The 17,379-nt window shown below is 41.6% G+C and overlaps 1 protein-coding gene and 1 pseudogene across 1 annotated transcript in view; one reads left to right on the forward strand and one right to left on the reverse strand.

Annotated features, from left to right (window-relative positions):
- LOC142140326 (uncharacterized) overlaps nt 1–17,379 on the reverse strand; it is a 36,938-nt gene that overhangs the window by 14,906 nt on the left and 4,653 nt on the right. The gene's annotated exons all lie outside the window — the stretch shown is intronic.
- Nucleotides 7,091–7,208, forward strand: LOC142141927 (5S ribosomal RNA; annotated as a pseudogene).

Here is a 17,379-nt window from a genome sequence, read left to right on the forward strand (position 1 = left end):
CCACAGCCCCTGCTTGATAAATATATTAAACGTAATTAGCCCACAGGCTATGTATATTTTCTGCGCACGCGCCCGGCTGTCCCCAGCCGCCGAGGACAGCCGGGTGCCGGTGCTACTACAACTGGCCTTGGCAACGGCCGGGTATGGCTCCGGAAATGAGGGCACCAGAAGTGAGCTGCAGCGGCTGTGAGTACTGCCGCGGCTCGTAACAAGTATCGCATGTGATCAGATCTTTAATATTGTATGTTCGTTGAGTAGTGGAAGATTGAAAAGATTGGATTGGCTTTGTGTTTCTGATGCCACATGTTCTGCATGGTAGACATTTACCACAACTATAGAATCCTACTTGGTGTTGATATGGAGTCAGAGTGGTCTGTACAATGGTTTTGGGGATGAAATGGTTCTTTACGAGTTTTTTCTTGAGAACAAACTAGCGCTATATAAATAAATGATGATGATGATACTGGTTTATACTTTGACAAACAGCATTACTACTCCAACTCAGCTTTTTGGCAGCCAGCTTACTTTGAATTTTTCTGGGAGTACTGCGGCCTAAACATAGTGTTATTCTCTGTAGTTCTGTCCCAGCTGTTTGCGAAGCTCACTCTGCCCCATCCATCCTGTCTGCTTGCTAGGCAGCTAGAATGCTGTTAATGAATTAGGCAATCGTGATTGCAATCACCGTATTAGTTTGCTGGGGAACTCATGCCTAATGACCATTCTAATAGACTTTCAATACAATTTAAATAGCAGAGACCGCTTTGAGCATTGTGCCTGCACCTCATTTACCTGATGTTTTGCTGACTACCTTGCTTATTGATTGTATGACTGCTTGCGAGCAGGGTCCTCTTACCTCTCTATGTATTACCCAGTATTGTTTTATTACTGTTTGTTCCCTATTGTAAAGCGCAACGGAATCTACTGGTGCTATATAAATAAATAATGATGATGATGATTGATTGCCTCTTGTCTAACCTGCTGTCTGTTCCTGAATATTCACTGTTTTCTGCCTGTCGAGACCCTTTTGCTTTGTTTACTGGACCTCTTTTGCTCGCTAACATTCCTGACTTCAGCTGGCCTCTGTTTATCCAAGTATGTTGCCTACCTTGACCATTTGCTGTCCATCTTGTTATCTCTTGTCTTCCATCTGGCATATCTTCTCAGTCCGCCTGTTCCATGAGTCTCCATACACCTGTGATAATTTCTTACTACTTTGAGCATCCAAGTACCAATGAGAATATTGCTCTCTACAGGAAAGACAGCTTACTAAAGGTGAAGACCTCTTTTGGTCTGCTTCTAAGAATATATCTGCTATCAATGGGAGCCATTACACATAGAACTGCTTATATGAAATAATTGTCTGCTGGATAGGAAAGAAATCTTTCTACACCACTCTGCCTGCTGATAACGCAATAAGGGGTTCTGGACTCATCTCAGTTGCTTTTGGACTTTTGTTGCCTTCAGGTGATCAGGAATATTGGCTATTCTCCATTACCGAGATTGCATCTACGAGTACTACTGTCTGCTATCAGAACTACTATTATGAAGTACTAAAGACTGCCATTGTCTCAGTTTCATCAATATACTTTTTATAGAAGACGATAGACCAAGCTTGGCAAAGGCCATAATGTAAAATAGTGCAAGATGTAATTGATTCTGGGCCCACCGATAGGTTAAAAAGGACATGCCTGACCACCATCATGCAACCCCTGAACATTGCAAAATCTTCAGGACTTCTAGCGACCTTTGTAAGCTACAGATCTGAAGGAGTCCTTCAGTAGCACAAACAAATTTTTCCTCCACACAATGTCTCTCCAATTACTTACTGTCAATGTTAAAGGGCTGAATATGCCCAAGAAGCGCTCCACACTTTTGGCAGCCTTAAAGAAGAAACACGCAGACATAGTCCTCCACTACATGCGACATTCCAGGGCAAGCTTTTTTCTGAAACGTTTTTTGGCTCAGACACTTCTAAACATTGGGGAGTGGCCATCCTTGTCCGCCCATCAATACCACTGGTGGTGTTCCACACAACCGCAGACCCAGATGACCGTTTCTTCATCCTAGTGGGCACTCTAGGCAACTTCCTATTACACTAATTTGTTGCTATGCTCCCAACACTGGTCAGATTCCTTTTTTCCACAAACTAATCAGCATTGTTAACAAACATGCCAAAGGCCATTTGCTCATGGGAGGCAATTTTAATATGATTATAGATCCCATCCGAGGCCCACCTGTTTACCTGGACAGATCACATGGGAGTATCCCTCCAACTAGATATAGTGAATCTCCCCAAGCAAGGCCCGACATGGAGACTAGATCACACTTTTCTACTCAGTCCTGCGACATGCCTAGAATTGACAGAGGTACTCACAGAGACTGGCCCAGAGACTGCGGCATAGATGCAAACGTAATGCGATTTCCTATATTAAAAATTCTCAGGGACAACTAACAATACAAACCAAACTTGATACTTAAAGAATTCCAAACTCATTACTCCTCACTTTAGAACTTGAATGCCTCAAACCCGCCGCCTCCCAACCTGTACAAGAGGATAGACACTTACTTGCGTTTCTGCTACCTCCCACAACTCTCTGACTCGGCTATTGAGTTACTCAACTCTGATATAACAGAAGAGGACACCACTTCAGCCCTTCGCAGCATGAAGGTTGCCTCTGCTTCGGGCCCAGCGAAATATTACAAAGCATTTACATGTGTCCTTATCCCTAAGCTTACCCATTGGTTTAATGTAAATCTTGAAGGGACTACCTTTGACCTAGCTACGACTCGAGCCAGGATCACGGTTATACCGAAAGAAGGCAAAGCCCCTTCCCCTTGTAGTAGCTATCACCCCATTTTACTACTAAACATAGATCTGAATATATACGCTAAAATGCTCGCATACAGAGTAAACTCTTTACTCCCCAATTTGGTACATCCCGATCAGGTCAGATTTGTTCCAGGGCGTCAGGCTGTGGACACTACTAAACGAACCATAGACCTTATCCACCACATATATGAACATGAACAACCCTCCCTCCTTCTGTCCCTGGATGCAGAGAAGGCGTTCAACCGCGTTGGTTGGCCCTTCATGATAAAGACCCTCTCTGTCTATGGCTTCCAGAAATGTTTCCTCACTGGAATCTCTGCCCTGTATTATAACCCCCTGCTTCAGTCCAGGTGAAAGGTTGCATCTGGCCCTCCTTTCTTATCCGAAACGGGACCTGAGAGACTTACCCACTGACTCTTCTCCTTGGGTTCAGCTAAATCCTTATATCACCGGTATACAGTTCACACAAGACATCACTCTATTTGGATGATATCCTACTCACCATTACCAGCCCCTTAAACTCACTCTCTAACCTATTTCAGGAACTCAACACCTTTTCCATACTTTTTTTTAAAATCAACACAGCTAAAACAGACAGCCTAGATTTTTACATCCCTCCCAAATTGAAACAAGTCTTGGAACTGAATTTTCCTTTTCACTGGAACTCCAACCACAAAATTAAAACACCTCTGTCAGGCTAACTATCCCCGCATGATAAAATGTATTTAAAAAGAATTGATGTCCTCATGATATCTTGGGTGGGACGGATCACATCAGTGAAAATGAACTTACTCCCTAGACTGCTCTATCTCTTCCACACTCTCCCCATTAGTGTTCCCCCCTCAATCCTCAAAATGCTGCAGACCTCTTTAATGCATTTTGTCTGGTCGAATAAGAGAACTAAGATCTCTGCTCGTAACCTCCAGCGCGCTCCCATGGCAGGTGGCCTTGGTATTCTCAATCTGCGCAACTATTACTATGCGGCCCGATTTGCTCAATGTGTGCAATGGTTTTCCCCCCCTGGAGCCAGGGTCTGGGTTGATATAGAATCAGATCTATTGGAGGCATCGCCGATTTGCTTAACTCTGGCTCCCTACTGCACAACGCCCATCCCCAATTTGCTCTCATCCAGTAGTGACCCTTTCCCTCACAATCTAGTCTTGATGTAATAGGATGGCCTCTCTCTCTCCCGCCCCCTCGATATTGATACCTCTCTGGTCTAACCCGCGCCTTTACACCAGGCTTTTCCCATTCTATGTATAACAAGTGGGCAGGAGGATGCAAATTACTACTCCTAAGTCACATTATCACAGTTCTCTGACTTGGTAAGGCTCTGTGGGTTTACAATGGGACAGTTCCAACAATATTTACTAGTTTGGAAGGATCGCGCTCTCTAGAAATGTACTGCAAGAGCTGCTCCAGTTGAGGGTATCCCTCCCTCAATAAACAAAAAATTGGAATCTGATTATTGCCAATTAGCCATCCAATCATTTGAAAGTGGATGGTTGCAAGAATTAACAACACATTCTGAATCTATTATTGAAATAGATCATCAAACACAGACTCCTGTAATCCCAAAACCCATTACATCACCATCAACCAAGGACACTAATAGGACACTATACTCCACCCCACAATCCAAACTCAATGGTAACGTGAGCAACATTAACACAGAAGACATCAGCATCGACCTCTCCAATCCCATCAACCAGGTCAGTCATTTTTTAGGTCTAGGCCCGAGGTTTTTGGGACTAAGCCAACTAAACATAAAATCACCAACAACAAAAAGAAAGTTAGGGCAACTAGACGGGGCGGAAGGGGAGGCCATGGAAGGAACGCCAAAATCAAAGAGAACATCGCCCCCATAGGTATTTTTAATTTGAGTGAGCATATTCTCACACCACATGAAATTAGTGTACTTAACAAAGGATTGAAATTCGCCCCTACTAATAAAATGAATAAATTTGAAACATTTTTAGATATCCACAAATACGTAAGGAAATTAACCCTAAAAAGATATTTTTCTAAGACTCCTGTGGAAGCAACAGTTAGACAGAGTCCGGACTTATACAAACACACTAACCTCAAACCCCCCTCTCACTTTTATCCCAAACAATTCAAGAGTAAAGAAATAACTACATTTGAAACCTTAGTACTATCAGATCTGGATAAACTAAAAACCACAAAGAATCCTTATTCACAAATGAACCTCACCAATGAGGAATATAAAGCTTTGAGAGATCTACAAAAATTAGATGAGATAGTAATAAAACCAGCAGACAAAGGGGGAGGAATTGTATTACTCAATCGATCAGATTACCTAGCTGAGTTGGACCGTCTACTGTCTGACACAGACACCTATCAACATTTAAAAACTGACCCCACCTTAGAATTCTCTAGTACTCTTAAAGATATTTTACATGAAGGCCTCGATAGAGGCATAATTAACCTCAATGAATACAACTACATCTACAATAAAAACCCCACCATCCCTGTAATCTATTATTTGCCAAAAATCCATAAACACCTGACCAACCCCCCTGGACGGCCCATTATATCAGGGATCGGCTCTATTACATCAAACCTATCCCATTACATAGACATGTACTTGCAACCGTACGTGAAGACACAAGCAGCCTATCTGCAAGATACTACTCATGTTCTACAACTCCTAGAGGACATAAAATGGAAACCCAACTATTGGTTAGTTACATGTGATGTGTCTTCCTTGTACACTATCATCAAACATTCAATAGGACTAGAAAGCGTTAGGTCCTTTTTAGAATCAGATACTGGCATTATGCCACAACAGGTCGATTTCATTGTATCAATCATTGAGTTCATCTTAACTCACAACTACTTTTGGTATGAAGGCGGATTCTACCTACAACAACAAGGCACAGCCATGGGTACCAGGTTCGCACCCAGCTATGCGAATCTGTATATGAGTTATTGGGAAGAAAGATTCATTTGGTCTCAACATGACTGGAGTGCGAACCTGATACTATGGAGACGCTACATTGACGATGTTCTAATCATTTGGGAGGGATCCGAATCCACCCTACTCCTATTTCTCACATATATTAACAACAATGAGTATGGCATAACATTTACAGCTCAGTACAGCCAATTATCTATACAATTCCTAGACTTGGAGATCTTTATCAAAGATAACAAGGTCATGACAAAAACATATCACAAGCTGGTTGATGTCAACAGTTTCATTTTATCTAACAGCAACCACCACCCTAACTGGCTGCGTAGTATTCCAATTAGCCAATTTACTCGAGTTAGACGTAACTGTACAGAGGTGGAAGATTACATTGTTCAAGGACAGGAGATGCAGGAGCAATTTCTCGAGAAAAAATACGATCCTGATCTAGTCAGCCAGGCCTTCAGTCAATTGAAGAACGCTGACAGAGATCAATTGCTCAAATACAAAAAGAACACTATAGATCCAAAGAAAGTAGAACCCACCAATACAGATAAGGTATTTTTTGTATCCAACTATTCACAAGACTCAGACAGACTAACACGTATTATTAAAAAACATTGGCAGATCCTAATGCAGGATGATGTACTCGGATCCATACTTATGGACAAACCACAGATTGTGTTTAGAAAAGCCCCTGATTTTAAACGAACACTCACGTCCAGCTATATTCCCACTACAAATTCCACGAGCAGTAAGAACTGGCTACAAAACAGCAAAAAGGGATTCTATTATTGTGGACAATGTTCAAATTGTACCAAACTGAAATGTAGAAGCACCAGACCAATTACTGAATATCGGTCGATGAATACTGGGCAAACATTCAAGATTCATGAATTTATTACGTGCACGAGCAGCAATGTTGTATACTTATTACAATGCAAGTGTGGCAAACAATATGTGGGTAGAACCATTAGACAATTGAAGGTTCGCATAAGGGAGCATCTGAGAAACATCAACATTGGATATGAAAACCACCATGTCTCTAAACATTTTAAAGACATGCATCAGTGCGATTATGATGGTGTAGAGTTTATAGGGATCAAGAAAATTAATAAGAACTGGAGAGGGGGCAATCTTTTAAAATCACTGAACAAAGAAGAAACAAGGGCTATATACCATCTTAAGACACTAGCCCCATTAGGTCTTAATATAGAATTTGATTTATCCATTTAATATCTAGCATGTTCATATGATGAAAGCACAAATATATTCCATTACAGGTATTGGCGCCTCGGACAGACTACTCTAGGAGGTGAGTATAGTGAACCTAAGGTCATACCTCTCTGGTTATGCCCAATCTCGGTTGATCTTGGAAGCGAAGCAGAGAGGGCCAGGTAAGTAGCAGGATAGGAGACTACCTGCGAATACCTGGTACTATAGGTCCTATGTCTTCCCCCGGGAATCATGATCCCTGTGCGTCCAATACAGGAATACTATTACACCATGCATGGGCTGTATCGGCCCAACCAGCACTGTTGGCTCCATTATCCACATAGTGGACATACAATATAGACATACTAATCCCCTTTTTTATTTTTTATTTTTATATTTATTTTTATATTTATTTATATTTTTATTTTTATTTTTATATTTATTTTTATATTTATATATTATTTTTATTTTTATTTATGTTTTTTATTCCGATATATAAATCTTGTGTGTATATATATGTATATATACACATATATATATTTATTTAATGTATTAACATATAATGCCATCTTTTCTGCTTATCAGTTGTTTAGTAGGACAATACATATTAACTTCAGGTTAAAATTCTCCAGATCATAAATCTCATTTAAGATGATTTTTTTCACCCACTTTTGTGTTATATGTCAGCAGTAACACTACACAATTGGAATTTTTGTTTTCAGCTTCATACTTGCGCATATTGGTACACCCGCGCTGGTTACCCTATACATACCATCCCCAATTGTATTCTAGTGATGGACCTTATATTTACAGTCATTCTCCTTACAATTAACCTATATTTATTATACCAGCTACCCACATTGTATGCTTAATCAATTATATCCATTTAACATTCTATGGAACAAATAACAATACATTATGGGAAGTTTCATTTAATATCCATTTATATCAGTTTTAGGTCACCACGCTGAGATGTAATGTAACTTTTAATCACCCAATGTTAATATGCGAGTTGCATCAGGACTATTATTGTTTTAATGTATATTGGACTTTATGACATGAACCTCCAGCCAACATCTATACACGGATAACCAATTTTTTGGATAACCAATCACCTCTTTCTATGCTTTATTTAAACATCCCATTATGAACACAAAATAAACCCTTGAAAAAGTCCAGCTAGGACGAAACGCGTTGGGACACGCCCACTTCACGTAACGTCAATCTGACAGGCACCACGAGGGATTCCCTACAGAACTATGCCCTGCACAGCTCTAACTCGCAGGAACTAAGAGCGATCATACCACCTTGCCGCGCGGCCGCTGTGAGGAATCATAACAGCAAGTACTTAAACTCGAGCATCACTATTTTTATTTTTATTTTTATTTTTATGCATATACTTTTTAATTTTTATTTTTTCAATGGGAGAATAATTGTACCTCCTATCAGTTGGTGTCATGGCAACACCATATACATCTGCACCATAATTAGGACGGCTATAACTCTACACCAGTCTCCTATATCTGCTATTTTATTCGGATCAAATACTAATCCACTACATGTACAATTGGCTGGAGGCCATCAATTCTAAATGTACCATCCTTATGGTTTGACTGTTCACCACGTATATGGCTATTAATGATTGGTATTTAAACATGTTGATTTACCATTGTATTTTTTATTGATTGTATATAGTGTTATACAGGCGATTTTTAACCTAATTTGTAATAATTGGTATGTATTAAATTGTATCTATTTGCCATTTTTTGCACTCAGGTTTTTTACTAAAACTGTATTACCAACAAATCATTATTTATTATTGATTAACTGGTTCTATATCAGTGAGGCACATATAGACAATGAGCGCCTAGTTAATTCTGCCAACAATATTTACAGATCAGACATTTCCATCAATCGGTCAAAACCCAACTATTAGCTAGCTAGGACTCCCACTGTGTTCGAGAACCTGTGTCTTTCTAGATCTTCTTCAAAAGGTCTTATCTCAGTACTGTATAATACATTGCTCCCTCTCACTTCGGATGTAAAGGGCCGGTTTCAGATGCAGTAGGAAACAGTCACTAGAACATGAAGTTTGGTCATATATTTATAAATGGAGAGCACGGGTGTGGTAGGATTTATTCCCACTGACTATGTAGACAAAGTTTTCAACGACAAAAAAATAGTGATGAGTGTGAAAGCGAAGAGCTGAAAATATGGACTTACCATATTACTGAAAGCCACTGTTTCTGGCAGCTTTATATCTCTCCACAGCAAAAATGCGACTTTTATAAACAGCTACACTAAGAAATTATGTCACTTGTAATGGCTGAAAAGGCCGCTTTTAAATCGGCAATGGCCGGACCCAGCGCCTGGATTACATTATACAGGCATTGGGTCTGGCCATTGCCGCTTTAAAAGCAAAATGGCACTAAATTGTACATACCCGCATACTTCATTACCAACTTAAAAGCAGTGTTAACAGCGTCGCCTAGGTCACTGACGTCATAAAGTTGCGCCGGCGTCTTCCCTCATTGGGATTGGTTGAAGTTGGTTCACAGAACAGTCGTCATGGATCCTCATCGGGAAGCAGCTGTCCGGACTGAAGATGTCAGGGTAAGTGTTGTCGGTGTAGTCAACATCGGTATGCTTTATATATATATATATTAGGGATGAGCGCACTCGGATTTATGAAATCCGAGCCCACCCGAACGTTGCGGATCCGAGTCGGATCCGAGACAGATCCGGGTATTGGCGCCAAATTCAAATGTGAAACTGAGGCTCTGACTCATAATCCCGTTGTCGGATCTCGCGATACTCGGATCCTATAAATTCCCCGCTAGTCGCCGCCAACTTCACTCGGGCATTGATAAGGGTAGAGGGAGGGTGTGTTAGGTGGTCCTCTGTCCTGGTAGATCTCGTGCTGTGCTGTTTAGTTCTGTGCTGTGCTGTTTAGTTCTGTGCTGTGCTGTGTTCTGCAGTATCAGTCCAGTGGTGCTGTGTGCTGTGCTCTGTCCTTCTGAGGTCAGTGGTGCTGCTGGGTCCTGTGCTGTGTCCTGTTCAGTCCAGTGGTGCTGTGTCCTGTGCTCTGTGCTTCTAAGGGCATAGTTATTTCCCCAATATTCCCCTGTGTTTAAAAAAATAAAAAAAAGTTTTTTAAAAAAATACCAAAAACTACTTTAATTTTTTTTAATTACCACAAAATTTGCACAACCAATCCTGCAGTATAAGCCCATTGGTACTGCAATATTACCAAGTTCACACATTCAGCAGTAAAAGTCCAGTGGTACTGCAATATTACAAAGTTTACACATTCTGCAGTATCAGTCCAGTGGTGCTGTGTCCTGTGCTCTGTCCTGCTGAGTTCCGTAGTGCTGCTGGGTCCTGTGCCGTGTCCTGTTCAGTCCAGTGGTGCTGTGTCCTGTGCTCTGTGCTTCTAAGGGCATAGTTATTTCCCCATTATTCCCAAGTTTTTAAAAAATAAAAAAAAAGTAAAAAAAAAAAAAAAATTAAAAAAAAAAAAAAATATATAATAATTATAACCAAATTTGCAAAACCAATCCAGCAGTATAAGTCCATTGGTACTGCAATATTACAAAGTTCACACATTCTGCAGTATCAGTCCAGTGGTGCTGTGTCCTGTGCTCTGTCCTGCTGAGGTCCGTAGTGCTGCTGGGTCCTGTGCCGTGTCCTGTTCAGTCCAGTGGTGCTGTGTCCTGTGCTCTGTGCTTCTAAGGGCATAGTTATTTCCCCATTATTCCCAAGTTTTTAAAAAATAAAAAAAAGTAAAAAAAAATAAAAAATTTAAAAAAAAAAGAAAATATATAATAATTATAACCAAATTTGCAAAACCAATCCAGCAGTATAAGTCCATTGGTACTGCAATATTACAAAGTTCACACATTCTGCAGTATCAGTCCAGTGGTGCTGTGTCCTGTGCTCTGTCCTGCTGAGTTCCGTAGTGCTGCTGGGTCCTGTGCCGTGTCCTGTTCAGTCCAGTGGTGCTGTGTCCTGTGCTCTGTGCTTCTAAGGGCATAGTTATTTCCCCACTATTCCCAAGTTTTTTAAAAATAAAAAAAAGTAAAAAAAAATAAAAAATGTAAAAAAAAAAAAAATATATAATAATTATAACCAAATTTGCAAAACCAATCCAGCACTATAAGTCCATTGGTACTGCAATATTACCAAGTTCACACATTCTGCAGTATCTTGTGCTACATATAATGGAGACCAAAAATTTGGAGGATAAAGTAGGGAAAGATCAAGACCCACTTCCTCCTAATGCTGAAGCTGCTGCCACTAGTCATGACATAGACAATGAAATGCCATCAACGTCGTCTTCCAAGCCCGATGCCCAATCTCGTAGTACCGGGCATGTAAAATCCAAAAAGCCCAAGTTAAGAAAAAGTAGCAAAAAGAGAAACTTAAAATCATCTGAGGAGAAACGTAAAGTTGCCAATATGCCATTTACGACACGGAGTGGCAAGGAACGGCTTAGGCCCTGGCCCGTGTTCATGACTAGTGGTTCAGCTTCACCCACGGATCTTAGCCCTCCTCCTCCTCCCCCCCCTACAAAAAATTGAAGAGAGTTATGCTGTCAGCAACAAAACAGCAAACAACTCTGCCTTCTAAAGAGAAATTATCACAAATCCACAAGGCGAGTCCAAGGATGTTGGTGGTTGTCAAGCCTGACCTTCCCATCACTGTACGGGAAGAGGTGGCTCGGGAGGAGGCTATTGATGATGTAGCTGGCGCTGTGGAGGAACTTGATGATGAGGATGGTGATGTGGTTATTGTAAATGAGGCACCAGGGGGGGAAACAGCTGATGTCCATGGGATGAAAAAGCCCATCGTCATGCCTGGTCAGAAGACCAAAAAATGCACCTCTTCGGTCTGGAGTTATTTTTATCCAAATACAGACAACCAATGTATGGCCATATGTAGCTTATGTAAAGCTCAAATAAGCAGGGGTAAGGATCTTGCCCACCTAGGAACATCCTCCCTTATACGTCACCTGAATAACCTTCATAGTTCAGTGGTTAGTTCAGGAACTGGGGCTAGGACCCTCATCGGTACAGGGACACCTAAATCCCGTGGTCCAGTTGGATACACACCAGCAACACCGTCCTCGTCAACTTCCTCCACAATCTCCATCAGATTCAGTCCTGCAGCCCAAGTCAGCAGCCAGACTGAGTCCTCCTCAATACGGGATTCATCCGAGGAATCCTGCAGCGGTACGCCTACTACTGCCACTGCTGCTGTTGCTGCTGTTAGTCGGTCATCTTCCCAGAGGGGAAGTCGTAAGACCGCTAAGTCTTTCACAAAACAATTGACCGTCCAACAGTCGTTTGCCATGACCACAAAATACGATAGTAGTCACCCTATTGCAAAGCGTATAACTGCGGCTGTAACTGCAATGTTGGTGTTAGACGTGCGCCCGGTGTCCGCCATCAGTGGAGTGGGATTTAGAGGGTTGATGGAGGTATTGTGTCCCCGGTACCAAATCCCCTCGAGATTCCACTTCACTAGGCAGGCGATACCAAAAATGTACAGAGAAGTACGATCAAGTGTCCTCAGTGCTCTTAAAAATGCGGTTGTACCCACTGTCCACTTAACCACGGACATGTGGACAAGTGGTTCTGGGCAAACGAAGGACTATATGACTGTGACAGCCCACTGGGTAGATGCATCCCCTTCCGCAGCAACAGCAACAGCTGCATCAGTAGCAGCATCTACAAAATGGCTGCTCATGCAAAGGCAGGCAACATTGTGTATTACAGGCTTTAATAAGAGGCACAATGCTGACAACATATTAGAGAAAATGAGGGAAATTATCTCCCAGTGGCTTACCCCACTTAGACTCTCATGGGGATTTGTGGTGTCAGACAATGCCAGTAACATTGTGCGGGCATTAAATATGGGCAATTTCCAGCACGTCCCATGTTTTGCCCACACCATTAATTTGGTGGTGCAGCATTACCTCAAGAGTGACAGGGGTGTGCAGGAGATGCTTGCGGTGGCGCGCAAAATTGCTGGACACTTTCGGCATTCAGCCAGTGCCTACCGCAGACTAGAGGCACATCAAAAAAGCATGAACCTGCCCTGCCATCACCTCAAACAAGAGGTTGTGATGCGCTGGAACTCCACCCTCTATATGCTGCAGAGGATGGAGGAGCAGCAAAAGGCCATTCAGGCCTACACAGCCACCTACGACATAGGCAAAGGAGTGGGGATGCGCCTCAGTCAAGCGCAGTGGAGACTGATTTCCGTGTTGTGCAAGGTTCTGCAGCCATTTGAACTTGCCACACGAGAAGTCAGTTCCAACACTGCCAGCTTGAGTCAGGTCATTCCCCTGATCAGGCTGTTGCAGAAGCAGCTGGAGAAAGTGAGGGAGGAGCTGTTAAGCCATTGCGATTACACCAAGCATGTAGCTCTTGTGGATGTAGCCCTTCGTACGCTTTGCCAGGATCCGAGGGTGGTCACTCTTTTAAAGTCAGAGGAATACATTCTGGCCACCGTGCTCGATCCTCGGTTTAAAGCGTATGTTGTGTCTCTGTTTCCGGCGGACACAAGTCTACAGCGGTGCAAAGACCTGCTGGTCAGGAGATTGTCCTCTGAAGAGGACCGTGACATGCCAACAGCTCCACCCTCATTTTCTTCCACATCTATGGCTGCGAGGAAAAAGCTCAGTTTTCCCAAAAGAGGCACTGGCGGGGATGCTGATAACATCTGGTCCGGACTGAAGGACCTGCCAACCATTGCAGACATGTCTACTCTCGCTGCATTGGATGCTGTCACAATAGAAAAAATTGTGGATGATTACTTTGCTGACACCATCCAAGTAGACATGTCAGACAGTCCATATTGTTACTGGCAGGAAAAAAAGGCAGTTTGGAAGCCCCTCTACAAACTGGCTCTATTTTACCTGAGTTGTCCCCCCTCCAGTGTGTACTCGGAAAGAGTTTTTAGTGCAGCGGGGAACCTAGTCAGTGAGCGGCGAAGGAGGTTGCTTCCTCACAACGTTGAAAAAATGATGTTTATAAAAATGAATAATCAATTCCTCAATGAAGTACAGCACTGCCCTCCAGATACTACAGAGGGACCTGTGGTTGTGGAGTCCAGCGGGGACGAATTGATAATGTGTGATGAGGAGGAAGTACACACTGTAGGGGGAGAGGAATCAGAGGTTGAGGATGAGGATGACATCTTGCCTCAGTAGAGCCTGTTTAGTCTGTACAGGGAGAGATGAATAGCTTTTTTGGTGTGGGGGCCCAAACAAACCAATCATTTCAGCCAAAGTTGTTTGGTAGGCCCTGTCGCTGAAATGATTGGTTTGTTAAAGTGTGCATGTCCTATTTCAACAACATAAGGGTGGGTGTGAGGGCCCAAGGACAATTCCATCTTGGAACTTTTTTTTTTGCATTATATGACCAATCAACAGTCGTTTGCCATGTTCAAAAAGTAAAACCAAATTTAAAAAAATTCAAGAAATTAAACCAAAAGTAAAATGCCGTGTCATAATTTAAAACAAGAGGTATTGACGTGCTCTAAAACTACTGTATTGTTGTTTATATTTTATAAACACTACACTTGAAAGCTTGAGTCTTTCAATAAAAAAGTAACTGTCCATTGCACGAATATTTGCAACAGGGACAATTTTAGGGTTAAGAAAGTCAACTAATAACACTTCGACGCTGTCTGTCTTTATAAACACTACACTTGGAAGTTGGAGGAGGTATTGTGGCCCCGGCACCAAATTTACTACCGGGGCCACTCCACTGTGCAGTCCATATTTAGGTGTATCAGATATTAAACAACGGTGACAGTTGATGCCCAATTTTTTAATTATATTGTGGCCTCGGTACCAAATTGTGTACCGGGGCCACCACACTACGCAGTCCAGATACTTGTTTGGTGGAATTCTGACACGTTGAGGGTTTTATTATTATATTGTGGGGACCACTCTATCTATACCACACTACAACTCTATACCACTCTATTTAATATTTTAATTCTATTTAATACTTTAATTCTATTTCATACTTTAATTCTATTTAATACTTTAATTCTATTTAATACTTTAATTCTATTACTAATTACCATAAAGAGGAACTGCCGCTTCTATTTAATACTTTAATTCTATTAGTAGTTACCATAAAGAGGAAGAAAATAAACCAATTTTACCAAAAGTATAATATGACTTAGACTTACAAACACTACACTTGAAAGATGGTGCCTTTAAATGAAAAAGTCAGTCTTCATTGCACGACTATGTGCAACAGGGACAGTTTTTTGGTTTACAAAGTCAACCAATAACACTTGGACCCTGTCTGTCTTTAACATACTTGATGGGATCTCAATGACGAATTGTCTGTACCATGTTTGGAGGAGGTATTGTGGCCCCGGTATCAAATTGGGTACCGGGGCCACCCCACTACGCAGTCCAGATACTTGTTTGGTGGAATTCTGACACGTGGAGGGTGTATTTATTTTATTGTGGCCCCGGTATCAAATTGGGTACCGGGGCCACCCCACTACGCAGTCCAGATACTTGTTTGGTGGAATTCTGACATGTGGAGGGTGTATTTATTTTATTGTGGCCCCGGTATCAAATTGGGTACCGGGGCCACCCCACTACGCAGTCCAGATACTTGTTTGGTGGAATTCTGACACGTGGAGGGTTTTTTAATTATATTGTGGCCTCGGTACCAAATTGTGTACCGGGGCCACCACACTACGCAGTCAAGATAGATAGATGCGTATCATAGATAAAGTACATTCAGTGGTGTGGGGCAAATTGAAAAATATTCAAAATGCACTGACATTATCAAAAACAAGAGGTTGTCACACGCTAAAACTCCAACATGTATATGATGGAGAGGATGGAGGAGCAGCCGTATGTGTAGTGTAATGCAGACCTGTTGAAGGTTTTTTATATATTTTATTGTGGTGCCCAGTGCCCACTCCTCTAGGCAGTCCAGGTACATTTATTGGTGCGATTCATAAAAGTTCAGGGTTTTTAATATATTGTGGTGACCCACTCCTCTACGCAGTCCAGGTACATTTATTGGTGCGAATCAAACAAGTTGATGGTTTTCTTATTATATATATTGTGGTGACCCACTCCTCTATGCAGTCCAGGTACATTTATTGGTGCGAATCAAACAAGTTGATGGTTTTCTTATTATATATATTGTGGTGACCCACTCCTCTACGCAGTCCAGGTAAATTTATTGGTGCGATTCATAAAAGTTCAGGGTTTTTAATATATTGTGGTGACCCACTCCTCTACGCAGTCCAGGTACATTTATTGGTGCGAATCAAACAAGTTGATGGTTTTCTTATTATATATATTGTGGTGACCCACTCCTCTACGCAGTCCAGGTACATTTATTGGTGCGATTCATAAAAGTTCAGGGTTTTTAATATATTGTGGTGACCCACTCCTCTACGCAGTCCAGGTACATTTATTGGTGCGAATCATAAAAGTTCAGGGTTTTTAATATATATTGTGGTGACCCACTCCTCTACGCAGTCCAGGTACATTTATTGGTGCGAATCATAAAAGTTCAGGGTTTTTAATATATATTGTGGTGACCCACTCCTCTACGCAGTCCAGGTACATTTATTGGTGCGAATCATAAAAGTTCAGGGTTTTTAATATATATTGTGGTGACCCACTCCTCTACGCAGTCCAGGTACATTTATTGGTGCGAATCATAAAAGTTCAGGGTTTTTAATATATATTGTGGTGACCCACTCCTCTACGCAGTCCAGGTACATTTATTGGTGCGAATCATAAAAGTTCAGGGTTTTTAATATATATTGTGGTGACCCACTCCTCTACGCAGTCCAGGTACATTTATTGGTGCGAATCATAAAAGTTCAGGGTTTTTAATATATATTGTGGTGACCCACTCCTCTACGCAGTCCAGAAAGATACCTTGTTGCAACGTTTTGGACTAATAACTATATTGTGAGGTGTTCAGAATACACTGTAAATTAGTGGAAATGCTTGTTATTGAATGTTATTGAGGTTAATAATAGCCTAGGAGTGAAAATAAGCCCAAAAACTTGATTTTTAAACTTTTTATGTTTTTTTCAAAAAAAATCCGAATCCAAAATTTTAAATCCGAACCGAGACCTTTCGTCAAGTGTTTTGCGAGACAAATCCGAACCCCAAAAATAACGAAAATCCGGATCCAAAACACGAGACCTCAAAAGTCGCCGGTGCACATCCCTAATATATATATATGGTGGGACTGTCCCAAACTACGTCCGTACTGGAACACTGTCCTTTCTTTAGCTTCATCAATCCTTGGTATCCCTTTGACTCCAAAACATGTGCTTCAGCCCCTACCTATTCCATACCTCTCCTCTCACGCCCATAAATGTTTTAGACATA

The sequence above is a fragment of the Mixophyes fleayi genome, chromosome 2 (genome assembly GCF_038048845.1).
Source record: "Mixophyes fleayi isolate aMixFle1 chromosome 2, aMixFle1.hap1, whole genome shotgun sequence".
Taxonomy (NCBI): domain Eukaryota; kingdom Metazoa; phylum Chordata; class Amphibia; order Anura; family Limnodynastidae; genus Mixophyes; species Mixophyes fleayi.